This window comes from Glycine soja, chromosome 4, assembly GCF_004193775.1.
Source record: "Glycine soja cultivar W05 chromosome 4, ASM419377v2, whole genome shotgun sequence".
NCBI classification, from domain to species: domain Eukaryota; kingdom Viridiplantae; phylum Streptophyta; class Magnoliopsida; order Fabales; family Fabaceae; genus Glycine; species Glycine soja.
In genome coordinates, this window is record NC_041005.1 from 31,219,430 (window position 1) to 31,229,135 (window position 9,706).

The 9,706-nt window shown below is 42.3% G+C and overlaps 1 non-coding gene across 1 annotated transcript; it reads right to left on the reverse strand.

Annotated features, from left to right (window-relative positions):
• Positions 1-233: 233 nt before the first annotated feature.
• Positions 234-340, reverse strand: LOC114410935. Its single transcript, XR_003666327.1, has one exon. It is a non-coding gene; the product is annotated as a small nucleolar RNA R71 (small nucleolar RNA).
• Between the last annotated feature and the right edge of the window lie 9,366 nt (positions 341-9,706).

The window sequence follows — 9,706 nt, forward strand, 5'->3', positions numbered from 1 at the left end:
ATGGCCTTGCAGGTGAAGACCCGCACAAACATTTGAAGGAATTTCACATTGTCTGCTCCACCATGAAACCCTCAGATGTCCAAGAGGATCACATATTTCTGAAGGCTTTTCCTCATTCATTAGAGGGAGTGGCAAAGGACTGGCTGTATTACCTTGCTCCAAGGTCCATCACGAGCTGGGATGACCTTAAGAGAGTATTCTTAGAAAAATTTTTCCCTGCTTCCAGGACCACAACCATCAGGAAGGATATCTCAGGTATTAGACAACTCAGTGGAGAGAGCCTGTATGAGTACTGGGATAGATTTAAGAAACTATGTGCCAGTTGCCCTAACCATAAGATTTCAGAGCAGCTTCTTCTCCAATATTTTTATGAAGGACTCAGTAATATGGAGAGAAGTATGATAGATGCTGCCAGTGGTGGAGCCCTTGGAGACATGACTCCTGCTGAAGCCAGGAATTTAATTGAGAAGATGGCTTCCAACTCCCAACAGTTTAGCGCCAGAAATGATGCTATAGTCATTAGAGGAGTGCATGAGGTAGCTACAAACTCAGCTGCATCATCTGAGACTAAGAAGCTTGAAGGCAAACTGGATGCATTGGTTAACTTGGTAACCCAGCTGGCCTTGAATCAGAAATCTGTACCTGTCGCAAGGGTTTGTGGTTTGTGCTCCTCTGCTGACCACCATACAGACCTTTGCCCTTCCATGCAGCAACCTGGAGCAATTGAGCAGCCTGAAGCTTATGCTGCAAACATTTACAATAGACCTCCTCAACCTCAGCAGCAAAATCAACCACAACAGAATAATTATGACCTCTCCAGCAACAGATACAATCCTGGATGGAGGAATCACCTTAATCTCAGATGGTCCAGCCCTCAGCAACAACAACAACAGCCTGCTCCTTCCTTCCAAAATGCTGCTGGCCCAAGCAGACCATACATTCCTCCACCAATCCAACAACAGCAACAACCCCAGAAACAACCAACAGTTGAGGCCCCTCCACAACCTTCCCTCGAAGAATTTGTGAGGCAAATGACTATGCAAAACATGCAGTTTCAACAAGAGACCAGAGCTTCCATTCAGAGCTTGACTAATCAGATGGGACAATTAGCTACACAATTGAATCAACAACAGTCCCAAAATTCTGACAAGCTACCTTCTCAAGCTGTCCAAAATCCCAAAAATGTCAGTGCCATTTCATTGAGGTCGGGAAAGCAGTGTCAAGGACCTCAACCCGTAACACCTTCCTCATCTGCAAATGAACCTGCCAAACTTCACTCTACTCCAGAAAAAGGTGATGACAAAAATTTACCTAACAATTTCTGTGCAGGTGAATCTTCTTCCACAGGTAATTCTGATTTGCAGAAGCAGCACATTCCCCCTCTTCCATTCCCTCTAAGAGCAGTTTCCAACAAAAAAATGGAAGAGGCAGAGAAAGAGATCTTGGAAACGTTTAGAAAAGTAGAGGTAAACATACCTCTGCTGGATGCAATAAAGCAAATTCCAAGATATGTTAAATTCTTGAAGGAGCTGTGCACTAATAAGCGGAAGCTTAAAGGAAGTGAACGAATTAGCATGGGCAAAAATGTCTCCGCATTGATTGGTAAATCTGTTCCTCAAATTCCTGAAAAATGCAAAGATCCAGGTACATTCAGCATACCTTGTATTAGAGGGAATAGTAAGTTTGACAATGCCATGCTAGATTTAGGAGCCTCTGTTAGTGTTATGCCTCTGTCTAATTCTCTATCTCTAGGTCCCTTGCAGTCAACTGATGTGGTAATTCATTTAGCTAATAGAAGTGTTGCCTATCCTGTTGGTTTCATAGAAGATGTCTTAGTTAGAGTTGGTGAACTAATTTTCCCTGTTGATTTTTATATTTTGAATATGGAAGATGGATTTTCTCAAGGATCAGTTCCCATCATTCTAGGCAGACCCTTTATGAAAACTGCTAGAACTAAGATAGATGTTTATGTAGGCACACTGTCCATGGAGTTTGGTGATATAACTGTTCATTTTAATATTCTGGATGCTATGAAATACCCATCTGAAGATCTTTCTGTATTTCGTGCTGAAATAATTGACCATGTTGTTGATGAATACATGACTGATCTTTATTCTAATCTGCATGCCTCTCACTCTTCATGCATTGAGTCTGAAATTGTACTTGATCATATATCTGAATTTGATGCTGAGAGTGAATCTGAGAGTGATATTGATTGCATGTCTGGTGGTGGTGTTTTACCTCTCGAGATTGATTTTCTAGAGTCAGATAGGACTAACCATGTTTCAGGAAGTACACATACCTCTGACTTTCTTTATGAGGTAAAGGCTGAGAAACCATCTCCTTCTATCACTGTCCAGCCAACCACACCAGAATTGAAGCCTCTGCCATCAAATTTAAAATACGCTTACTTGGATGATAGCAAGAGTTTTCCAGTGATTATATCTGCCTCCCTTGCTGATGAGCAAGAGGAGAAGTTGTTGTCAGTTCTCAAGAAGCATAAGAAGGCTATAGGATGGACCCTGGCGGACATTCCTGGTATTAGCCCATCCACATGTATGCATCGAATAAATTTAGAGGATGGAGCTAAACCAGTAAGACAACCACAGACAAGACTCAACCCGGTGATTCTTGATGTAGTGAAGAAGGAGATAACCAAGCTTTTGCAAGCTGGAATCATTTATCCTATCTCCGATAGCCAATGGGTGAGTCCCGTCCAGGTAGTCCCGAAGAAGATCGGCCTCACAGTGATAAAAAATGAGAAGGAGGAGCTGATTCCTACTCGGGTGCAGAACAGTTGGAGAGTCTGCATTGACTATAGGAGGCTGAACCAGGTTACCAAAAAGGACCATTTTCCCCTGCCATTCATTGACCAGATGCTTGAACGCCTGGCAGGTAAATCCCACTACTGTTTCCTTGATGGTTTTTCTGGTTATATGCAAATTACTATTGCTCCTGAGGATTAGGAAAAGACCACATTCACCTGCCCCTTTGGCACTTTTGCTTATAGGAGGATGCCTTTCGACCTGTGCAATGCCCCTGGTACCTTCCAGCGGTGCATGATTAGTATTTTCAGTGATTTTTTAGAAAATTGCATAGAGGTGTTTATGGATGATTTCACTTTATATGGATCCTCTTTTGATGGTTGTTTGAATAGTTTGGAAAAAGTTTTGAATAGATGCATTGAAACTAACCTTGTTCTAAATTTTGAAAAATGTCATTTTATGGTTGAGCAAGGTATAGTTTTAGGCCACATTATTTCCAATAAGGGTATTGAAGTAGATCCTGCAAAAATTTCTGTTATTTCACAATTGCCTTACCCCTCTTGTGTGCGAGAGGTGCGATCTTTTCTTGGTCATGCAGGATTCTACAGGCGCTTTATAAGGGATTTTAGCAAAGTAGCCCTTCCACTGTCCAACTTGTTGCAAAAGGAGGTGGAGTTTGACTTTAATGACAGATGCAAAGAGGCTTTTGATTGCCTCAAAAGAGCGCTGACTACCACCCCCATCATCCAGGCACCCGATTGGACAACCCCTTTTGGGCTTATGTGTGATGCATCAAACTATGCATTGGGGGCTGTCCTTGCTCAAAAAATTGATAAATTGCCCAGGGTGATATATTATGCTTCTAGGACTTTAGATGCTGCCCAAGCGAATTATACTACTACTGAGAAAGAGCTTCTAGCCATAGTTTTTGCTCTTGAAAAATTTCGATCTTATTTGCTTGGTACCCGCATTATTGTTTATACTGACCATGCAGCTCTAAAGTACTTGTTGAAGAAGGCTGATTCTAAGCCTTGGTTGATCCGATGGATGCTCTGGCTCCAAGAGTTTGACTTGGAGATCCGTGATAGGAGCGGAGCACAAACTCTAGTTGCTGATCATTTGAGTCGGACCGAACGTGTATCTGATGCAGATTCACCTATTCGGGATGATTTCCCGGATGATCATTTGTATATACTGTATAGTATTTCTGACTCTCTTTCTACTCCCTGGTTTGCTAATATTGTCAATTATTTAGTTGCTTTTGTTTTTCCTCCCTTAGCATCTAAGGCCCAAAAAGATAAAATTAAAAGTGATGCTAAGCATTTTATTTGGGATGACCCCTACTTGTGGAAATTGTGCAGTGATCAGGTCATTAGACGGTGCATTCCAGATCATGAGACTGACTCAGTCCTGCAGTTCTGTCATTCTTCCGCACCGGGAGGTCATCTGGGTGTTCAAAGGACAGCTCGCAAAGTGCTTGATTGTGGTTTTTATTGGCCCACCATCTTTAAAGATGCGTGGAAGATTTGCAGCACTTATGAGCAGTGTCAGAGAGCAGGAAATACACTTACATGGCAACAACAAATGCCTCAGCAACCTATGCTATTCTGTGAGGTGTTTGATGTCTGGGGTATAGATTTCATGGGTCCTTTTCCTGTCTCTTTTGGTTATGTTTACATTCTCCTTGCAGTTGACTATGTTTCAAAATGGGTGGAAGCCAAGCCCACTAGAACTAATGATGCTAAAGTTGTTGCAGACTTTGTCAGGTCTAATCTGTTTTGCAGGTTTGGAGTACCTAAAGCAATTGTTAGTGATCAAGGAACCCATTTTTGCAACAGGACAATGCATGCCCTGCTTAAAAAGTACGGGGTGGTACACAGGGTATCCACACCATACCACCCCCAGACCAATGGACAGGCAGAAATTTCTAACCGGGAAATCAAGCGAATTTTAGAGAAGATTGTGCAGCCAAGCAGGAAAGATTGGAGTACCAGGCTTGATGATGCTCTCTGGGCACATCGGACTGCCTACAAAGCACCCATAGGAATGTCTCCTTATCGGGTTGTCTTTGGAAAGGCATGTCATCTTCCAGTGGAAATTGAGCACAAAGCTTACTGGGCAGTGAAGAATTGCAACTTCTCTATGGATCAAGCTGGTGAGGAAAGAAAGTTGCAACTGAGTGAGTTAGATGAAATCCGCCTAGAAGCCTTCGAGAATGCCAAGTTCTACAAAGAAAAGACCAAGAAGTTCCATGATAGCATGATAGTTAAAAAGGACTTCATGGTTGGGCAAAAAGTGTTATTGTATAATTCTAGGCTTGGACTCATGAGTGGTAAGTTGAGGTCTAAGTGGATTGGTCCTTTTGTTGTTACTAATGTTTTTCCTTATGGTACAATTGAGATCAAAAGCGACTCCACAAACAAGAGCTTCAAGGTCAACGGACATCGACTTAAGCCATTCCTCACGAACCCTTCTTTAGTGGACGTAGTGGTGGAAGAAACTTCCTTACTCCACCCTACTCTTCCTCCACCATGACTTAGGGAGTTTTTCTTTTCCTATCTCCTTCTTTGCTTTTATTACACTTGTTCGATTCTCTTTGATGATTTAATTGTTTTTAATCTTTTAATTGTGCTACATTGAGGACAATGTGTTGTTTAAGTATCGGGGGGGGGGGGAGTGTTCTTTGGTTTTGCTAGTTTTGTTGGTTTTGTTAAGTTGTTAGTTGTGTTAATTTGTTCATGTTGTTAGTTTCGTCGGATTTTTAGTTTAATATTTTGGGTCAATTTTGTGTGCATGTACGACTTTGCATGTTTTTCTTTGAATTATAGGATATGTTCAAGAAATGGGTAATTGTTTTGAAAATAAAAGTTCTTGACATTTTGTGACTTGAAATCCTTGATTCTCCTCTACATGTCATGATAGTTTTGAAAGCTCAATTTGAAAGTGATGAGTTTACCTTTGTGAGAATTTGAGCCATCCATCATCATAATTGTCGCAACCTACCCTTCGGCGGGAGGGCGACGCGTGACTCGCGGGATGCGTGTTCCACGAAAGGAATACGCGCGGAGTCGCCACCAACGTTTATTTGAGGAAAACGTCGGAAAAACCGGAAAAGACGCGATCTACGGACTTTTTAGTGAAAGGTTCGGGAGTTGTATTTACGCACGGGGAAGGTATTAGCACCCCACACGCCCGTCTCAAGGGACGGCAGCCCTTAATCGAATGTGCAAACATGACTTTGATTTTTATGTTCCCTTTTATGTTCTTATATCCTTTATACCCTTTTTTATATTTTTCTTTTTTGTGGTCGACAAGGGTGTTTCCCTTTGCTCCTACGTATTCCTCAATTTGGGATGAGAAAATCAGACCTACGTAGTTCTTTTTTATCAAGTGATTCTTTTTTACTTAAGTGGTGATCATTTTAAGGCGTTGGACCTTAAAAATGATCCTTTTTACTTAGTGAGAAATTGAGATGACAAACTTCAAAAGCCTATTTTTGTGGACGAGCTTGACTAGGCGAATTGATTTTAGCCTTTAGTTTCACTTTAGTTATTAATCAATTCGATTAAGAATGAGAAATCCCAAAGAGAAAACGTCCGATTGATTTTCCGCTTTATTTTACTAAAAGATGTCTTTTTGACTATTATATTATTTTTTTACCTCTTTTTGATTTCCAACGTGGTTACGGCACGACCGAACGGTCGGAATTTATTTTAACCGAAGTTAATGGATAATACAATTCAAACGTTCGGTGGAAATTTATTTTGTTTTTAAGTTAAGCGAGAAATGACTTAAGTAAAATGGCTTAAGCACGTCAACAGGGAGTATAAAAAGTAAACAAAACGAGAATAAAAATGCACGAAACACAATGTGGACCACTACGGGTACATAGAATGAATCGAAAAGCTTGGTTCGAGGTACTTACCCGTTGAAGATCGAAGAACGATGAAGAACGAATGAAGAACGTCGAAGAACGGTTCAAACCTTTGCGAGATTCCTTACGGAAAACGTTACGGAAACGTTTCGGAAGCGCCTCGGCTTAGATTTTCTTCACGGAAATAATTTTTCCAAGCAAATTCGAAAGAGAGAGAAGTGCCTAAGGGGCTGGACCCCTTCCTTCTTCATTTCCTCCCCTATTTATAGCAAAATAGGGGAGGTGGTTGCCGCCCAGCTCGCCCAGGCGAGCTCAGCTCGCCCAGGCGAGCAGGGTTGCTTCCTCCAGAAGCAACCGCCTTCTGGAGGAATCTTCTGGAGGGCCCAAATGGGCCTGGGTGCTATTTGCACCCCCATTTTTACTAAGTACACCCCCCTCTGCTGTTTTTTGGTGATTCTTTTTTCGTAAAGTTACGGAAACTTACGAATTTCGTAACGATACTTGTTTTCTTTCCGTAATGTTACGGAACCTTGCGGATTACATAATCATCCCCTTTTTGACTTACGGAATGTTACGGAACCTCACTTAATTATGCAACGATGCTTCCATTTGATTTCCGGTGTGTCACGGAAACTTACGGATTGTGCATCAATATTTTTTGGTTTTTTCGGCATGTCCTGGAATTTCACAAATTGCCTAATGATGGGTGCCAAGCACCTCACGAGGACCAAAGAATGGTCGCACGTCATCGAGCAAAGGTCCCCGGACGAAATTAGGGTATGACAGTTGCCCCTCTTTACTTGTCTTTTATTGGAGATAAAAGGAAAGTAAAGATAAGACACTAATTTCGTTCCTCTCGATTTGGCGAGAGTCGCGGGTGACCATAAAATCTCCACATGCAAATGACTTGTTGTTCCCAAAATTTCACAAATTGCCTAATGATGGGTGCCAAGCACCTCACAAGGACCAAAGAATGGTCGCATGTCATCAAGCAAAGGTCCCCGAAAATCAGTGTATGACACTAATTTCGCTCCTCTCGGTTGACGAGAGTCGCGGGCGACCATGAAATTTCCGCATGTAAATGACTTGTTGTTCCCGGAGGAACAAAAGGTGCAGAAGACTATGTCCGTCTCTGCATGCTATCAAGCGTTCTGTCTTACAGATAGCAAAAGAATGTTTATACGGATAACCACTCGGGTATTTCCGCGTATCATCGGGCCCGCCGCCTCTGGATGACAAAAGGGTGCGAATAACCATAAGGTATCTCCGCGTATCATGGGTGCAGAATGACCAAACTTGGTCTCTGCTTGTCATCGGGCCCGCCGCCTCTGGATGACAAAAGGGTGCGAATAACCATAAGGTATCTCCGCGTATCATGGGTGCAGAATGACCAAACTTGGTCTCTGCTTGTCATCGGGCCTGCCGCCTCTGGATGACAAAAGGGTGCGAATAACCATAAGGTATCTCCGCGTATCATGGGTGCAGAATGACCAAACTTGGTCTCTGCTTGTCATCGGGCCCGCCGCCTCTGGATGACAAAAGGGTGCGAATAACCATAAGGTATCTCCGCGTATCATGGGTGCAGAATGACCAAACTTGGTCTCTGCTTGTCATCGGGCCCGCCGCCTCTGGATGACAAAAGGGTGCGAATAACCATAAGGTATCTCCGCGTATCATGGGTGCAGAATGACCAAACTTGGTCTCTGCTTGTCATCGGGCCCGCCGCCTCTGGATGACAAAAGGGTGCGAATAACCATAAGGTATCTCCGCGTATCATGGGTGCAGAATGACCAAACTTGGTCTCTGCTTGTCATCGGGCCCGCCGCCTCTGGATGACAAAAAGGTGCGCGTCACATGACCTCAGGGTCAGTATGACAAAGATTATGGGGCGGCCGACAAAAGCAAAGCTCTTGCTCCTACGTATCCTCCAATGAGGAACTCAGACCTACGTAGTTCTGGATAACTTGTGAGACTTGAAAAAGTCTCGGTGTTTTCTCCACTAAAATGCAAACATGCTTTAGCAAAGAGACAAATATTCCAACTGATTTAGAGCAGCATATGCTTTTTTGAGTAAAAAAAACAATGCGCCTACCGGGGAAGGAGAGTCCGCTGATGAAATCTCCCATAACCATAAATGAGATCTTGGATGTTAGCATTTCGTTTCTAAATGACCATTTAGAGGAAATGCTGGGTTCGACAAAAATAGAAGAAATCCACTCAAAGTGTATCAATCTCGCACAGGTAAGTGTTTCATCCTAATTCCGAACCATAGATATGTCATGACTTGACTTTGCAAATTATTTCCTATCAAACCAAAAATTACATGCGTGATCATGGATCAATAGGGCTTCCCTTGGGAACGTGTTCTTTTGGTGGTTTCTTCTTTCGGCTTTTGTGTGTTTTTGGCTTTTGATTTTCCTGGCTTTTCCTTTTTCTGTGTTTTTTTTTTTTTTTTTTAGTGCGGGGCGAGAAAAAAGGGTCGCTAGCGCACGGGATTTTGGTTGGTAATTAAAGGGAGAAGACCATTTTAGGTCGTGGTTTCCTTTCCTTCCTCTTTTGTTCATTTGGTGACAATTCTGTATTGTTCAGATATTGTCCGGTCCAAAGACCTCTCTGCACATTTCTTCTGTTTTCTTTCGATCCTTGATCAGGAGCTTTCTTTCCTTCTTTTCTCCCCCTTTTTTTTTCTTTCTCCCATTCTTTGATTGGGAACTTCTTTCTTTTCTTTTTGCTTTCTCCCACTCTTTGATTGGGAATTTCCTTTCTTTTCTTTTTGCTTTCTCCCACTCTTTGATTGGGAATTTCCTTTCTTTTCTTTTTGCTTTCTCCCACTCTTTGATTGGGAATTTCCTTTCTCTTTCTTTTTGCTTCCGAGGGTAAGGATTATGGTGAGTCAGGATTTTGGCTCAAGGTTTGTAGAATGGCTAGACATGATACATGTCGGGGTTTGGTTTGGCTCAAGGATAAAAGGGTTGCCTTACATTATTTCCATGACACAAAATGCAAAAATGATGATTTGGAAATTTTATGCAAAACTAGTCATGCATGCACCTATGCGGACACTCAA